This window comes from Panthera leo, chromosome B1, assembly GCF_018350215.1.
Source record: "Panthera leo isolate Ple1 chromosome B1, P.leo_Ple1_pat1.1, whole genome shotgun sequence".
In the NCBI taxonomy this organism is placed as follows: domain Eukaryota; kingdom Metazoa; phylum Chordata; class Mammalia; order Carnivora; family Felidae; genus Panthera; species Panthera leo.
Genome location: NC_056682.1, coordinates 203,603,961 through 203,609,960, shown reverse-complemented (window position 1 = coordinate 203,609,960; position 6,000 = coordinate 203,603,961).

Sequence of the window (6,000 nt, the reverse complement as noted above, 5' to 3'; positions counted from 1 at the left end):
TAAAATAAAAACATTTCAGACAAACAAAAAGTAAGAAATTTGTTACCTGAATACCTGCACTATTAGAAATGCTAAAGACAGAAGAAAAAGAACTCCATATGGAAACACAGAGATGAAGGAGGGAATAAAAAGCAATGGAAAGAGTATCAGTTAAGTTAAAATGAACATTGACAGTCTAAAACCATATCATAATGTTTTGTATCCTTCAAGGTATAGTAGAATTCAAATATAGTACAACCATAGTATAAAAGGCAGGAGGGGGAGTTAAACTGTTATAGTCTTAGAAGTGGTCAAAGTACAACTTTTACACTAGATTTTTGTAAGTGAAGTACTCTCTAGAGTAGTTTCTAAAAGAATAGTGAAAGAATATATAACTAACAAGGTGATAGGGAAATGAAATAACAAAAATACTTAATAAAAAAAAAGGCAAGAAAGGAGAGAAAAAGAAACACAGAATAAGTGAGAAAATAGAAAACAATGCTAAAAGGAACAATGTATACAAAATAAATCAGTAATTACTTACATGTAAATGGACAAAATATTCCAATTAAAAGACAAAGATTGTCAGACTGGATTACGTTCGTAAAACACTGCCTATAAAAGATATACTATAAATATAAACACACAGAAAGGTTGATAGTAAAAAGATGGGGAAAATACATGACGAAGATACTAACCAAAGAATATCAGACAGAGAAGACCTTAAGATAAGACACATTGCTAGAGCTGAAGAACATTTCACAATGATAGATCACTGATTATAAAAGACAATAGTGTGATTATCGTATGGGGGTTAAATATATGTAGAATTGAAGTGAATAAGTAAAGAAAGTTGAAAGGTTTTGAGATCATGTCATTGTCTGGGAAGTGGAAAAAGTACTGATATATGTTGGGCTGTCAATGAGTCACTGATTCATGTTATAATGTAACCATTATGAGAATATTAAAAGACTGCAAAACCAAAAGCTAACAGAGGAAGAAAATGATAATCCAAAAGAAAAGAGAGAAGGAGAGAAAGGAGAGAAAATAGAAGATAAAACAGGTAGGATAAACAAAAACAGTACCATAATACATATTAAAAAATACAAGTAATTGTGTTAAAAGTAAAAGACGGAGTCTCTAATTAAAAGAATATAGGGGCGCCTGGGTGGCTCAGTCGGTTGAGCGTCTGACTTCAGCTCAGGTCACGATCTCACGATTAGTGAGTTCAAGCCCCACACTGGGCTCGCTTGCTGCTGTCAGTGCGGAGCTTGCTTCAAATCCTCTCTCGTCCCCTCCCACTCTGGTGCTATCTCAAAAATAAATAAACATTAAAAAAGAAAGAATATAATAGTCGAACTTGACAAAACCGAACTATATGCCACTTAAAGAAGACCCACTTTAAATATAAGGGCACAGAAAAATCAGAAGTATAGTACAGCATGGGGAAAAGAACATGCAAACTCCAACCAAAAGGAAGTTGGTTTAGCTGCACTAATATTAGAAAAAAATAGTTGCAAGTATATAATGGCTAATAATATAGCTTCAAAAATATGGAACAAAAATGGACAGAACCAAAAGGAGAAATAGACAAACCTATAATAGTAACAGGAGACTGTGGGCATCTGGGGGGCTTAGCCGGTTAAGTGTCTGACTTCAGCCCAGGTCATGATCTTACAGTTTGTGGGTTCGAGGCCTGTGTCGGGCCCTGTGCTGACAGCTCAGAGCCTGGAGCCTGCTTCGGATTCTGTGTCTTCCTCTCTCACTGCCCCTCTCCTGCTCATGCTCTGTCTCTCAAAAATAAATAAACGTTAATAAAAAAATAAAAATAGTAATAGGAGACTGTAATTCAACTCTCTAATAGCTAACAGAACAACCACACAAATATCAAGAAGGACACAGAAGATGTGAGCAACGTGTCTGCAGACTGTGCCGAATACTGTAGCCAAGAGTGGGAGCATACACATCCTTATCAAATGCACAAGGGCAAAACAGACCTCATGCTGCTCTGTAAAGCCACTGAAAACACATTTCAAAGGATCTAAATCCTCCAGAGAATGTCCTTTGACTGTGATGGAATTAAGCTAAAAATTATCATCAGCAACAACAACAAAAACTAGGATATGTTCATATATTTGGAAATTAAACATTATACTTCTATTTTTAATTTATTATTATTTTTTAAATGTTTATTTATTTTTGAGAAAGAGAGAGACAGAGTGTGAGCAGGGGAGGGCACAGAGAGAGGAAGACACAGAATGTGAAGCAGGCTCCAGGCTCTGAGCTATCAGCACAGAGCCCGACGTGGGGCTTGAACTCAAGAGCTATGAGATCATGACCTGAGCCAAAGTTGGATGCTTAACTGACTGAGCCACCCAGGCACCCCAGCAGTGCACTTGTAAATGGGACTTGGGTCATAGAAGAAATCACAATTAGAAAATATTTTCACCTGGATGATTGTGAAAACAGACATATCAAAATTTATGAGATGCAGTAAAGTCATGCTTAGAGAGAAAATTATAGCCTTATATCCATATTAGAAATGAAGAAAGGCTGGAAATCAGTGCTCTAAATACTCATCACCAATAGTTGGAAAAAGAAAGAACAACATAATAAATCCAAAGAAATTTGAAAGAAAAGATAATAAAGATAAGAGAAGACATTAATACAATGGAAAATAAACATATAATAAAGAGATTTAACAATAACATAATTGGTTTTTTTGAAAAGATTAATAAAATCAGTAAGTCTCTAGAAAGCCTGAATAAGAGTGAAAATGAGAAGGCACAAATTATCAATACCAGGAATGAAGAGGAAGTATCATTACAGACTCAAAGTCATTAAGATAATAAAAAGAGAATAATATGAGCAACTTCTTGCCAATACATTTGGAAATATAGACAAAATGGGCAAATTCACTGTAAAACACAATATACTGAAACTAATACAGAGAGGAGCAGTCATATATCTATTAAAAAAGTTTAATCCCACACCAAAAAAATCACAGTCCCTGATTCACTGATGATTTCCTCCCAACATCTGAGGAAGAAACAATACCACTTTATTATTATTATTATTATTATTATTATTATTATTATTAATTGTTTTGAGAGAGAGAGAGGGCACAAGCAGGGGTGGCACCCCAGAAACAAGACCGCTTTTATATAAACTCTTCCAGAGAATGAAACAGAAGAAATATTTCCTAACTCAAAAATCTGACAAGGGAATTAAAAGAAAGAAAAGTTATGGTCAGACTGCTTGCAAAATTTAGGTGCAAAATCTTCAACAGCAGAAGAAAACATGATCTATCCAACTGAAAATAGGAAAGAAAACACAGTCCATTGAAAACATGACATAAGAAAACAAAAGGCTTAATATATCAGTAATTATGACAGATGTATGTGAGCTAATTCACCAATTAAGAGAAAGGGACTCATAGATTGAATTTTAAAATGTTACCATTATGTACAAAAAGACAAAGAAAGGTGAGAATAAAATAATAGGGGTGCCTGGGTGGCTCAGTCAGTTAAGTGTTCAACTTTTGATTTCAGCTCAGGTCCTGATCTCACAGTTGTGAGTTCGAGCCCTGAGTTGGGCTTCATGCTGGGCTTGGAGCCTGCTTAGGATTCTCTCTCTCCCTCTTCCTCTGCCCCTCCCCTGCTCACGTACTCCCCCCACCCCACAAAAGAAGGAACAGTTAAAGATATACAAGACAAATGTGCTCCAAAAGAAATCTCAACATTGATCTAAATTTAAACCAAGAAAAAGTCATAGAGGACAAAGAAAGAGATTATAGTCTGTTGAAAGTAAAACAAAAAATATATAGCCATCATAAACATATAAACACCTAACAAACAATTCAGCCTCAAAACCTCTCAAGGAAACTTACAAAACCACAGGGGAAAAACAGATCGGCAATTCTAATGGGAGATTCTGATGTGCTCCTTTCAGAAATGTGTAGATCAGGCAACCAGGCAAGCAGAGAAAAAGCACTGAAATGGAAGATCCAAACACAGCGGCCAACAAGCTCGGGCTGCCAGGTGCATAAAGAACTCCACGGCCAACAGAGAAAGGAGACACGCTTGGTCAAAAATGAAGCTTCGTTAAATACTGAGGGATTTAAAAAAAAAATACTGAGGGATTTTATATTACACAGATGATACTCATACCTATTCTAAAATACACTTAGAAAATAAGAAGAAGAAGATGAGAAATGGCATTTTAATTTTCTTACTCTTTTCTTCTTCCTTGATTTTAAAAATTTCTGCCTTTTATAAATTATCTTTATTGAATTACCTTTTTTTGTGTGTAGTGGATTGGTTGTTCTTTTTCCAACTTCTTGTGCTGAATACCTACCTGTTTTTAATGAGTTCTATTTTCTGATGAATGTATTTAGTCCTAAATTTCCCTCTCAGTACCTCTTGCTGCGTCCCACAAATGTTCACATGTTGTGTTTTTTATTGTTAATTTCTAAACATTTCTTAACTTTCTTTCTTTCTTTTTTTAACATGGAGGTTTTTGATAGTATATTATTTTATTTACAATCTTATCAAGGGGCCTTTCCAAGACTGATGATGGCAGTGTTGTTCACTGCAAGAATGATCATCTCAACCCTTAGGACCTGAAGCTACAAAATGAATGCAGATCCCCACTCAACACCATAAGCTAAGTAAATTCCATAGGGATCAAACATTTCAATATGGCAAATTAAGTCCTAAGAGACAGAAAAACATAGGTGACTATTTATATGACTTGGGAGCAGGAAAGAGTTTTTAAAAGATAGTATCAAAGACAAGCACTACAAGGACTAATAGTATAAAATTAAAAATGTTTGAACATTAAAAAGAGTTAACATAATTAAGGGCCAATAAAAAACTGGGAGAAATATTTGTTTTGTAATTGCCAAAGGGCTAATAAATTTATTATAGAAGTAGCTCCTGAAGAGTAATAAGAAAAAAAAAGAATATCTTGATATAAATGGGAAAATGATATGAGCAGGTGATTCATGGAAGAAATGATCAAGGAGCAAATGAAAACTCAGCTTTCACTGATAATTAAGCAAATGCAATTAAGTGCATCAAGGGACTTTTTCAGTCACCAAACTGCTAAAGTTAAACAAGACTGAAATATGTGCTGTCGGCATGGGTGCAGGGTGAGGGGCACTCCGAGAGACTTCTCATGGAGAATAAATTATTATAACCTTTTTTGAAGGCATTTAGGAAATTGTTTAAATTAGTATATATGCATTCAGTAGAATTCCATCTGGTTATTTAAAATAATTTTGTAGAAGAATATTTAATTAAATGAAAATATGCCATAGAGGTCTTGGTAAATTTAAATTTATGCCAGATAGATAAGCAAGGAGAGGAGCTGGAATGATCTGTGTGGTGATGGACCATGTTTAGCTTCACACAGAGGGAAACATACAAATATTTTAGATACGTATGTATACACAGGCTAGCACACACACACATGCATCTCCTTGCTCTGTTGGCTGAAAGGGCTTAGAAGCAAAGACACCATCGTAGCAGAGAGAATGCCTTCCATGCAGATCTTTTCTTCTAATACCATTTTCCCATAAGAGCAAACAAGGCTCCTTGAGAAATGGCTCATTCTAGGACTGGGGCAGGAAACAGGCAAGATGAGCCTGGAGCGTCTCGTGCCAGAGAGTGAGGAAGTTATAAACACACACACACACACACACACACACACACACACACACACAAGGTTAAGTCAAAGGGACACAGGAACCAACTGAAAGAGCTCCCAATGGCCGAGGCTGGAACAATTCAAGAATGAAAATAAAGTAGCTGAGTTATAACCCCAAGTAAAATAAATATCCACGAGTCCACTGATACAGTAAATGACTGGATAAATAAATAAGGGAGAAGAGATAGATTGCCTGTGCACAAGAATTCTAAATAATTTATGCGGATAACTCTGTCCTTTTTTTTAAATTTTTTTTTTAACATTTATTTATTTTTGAGACAGAGAGAGACAGAGCATGAATGGGGGAGGGGC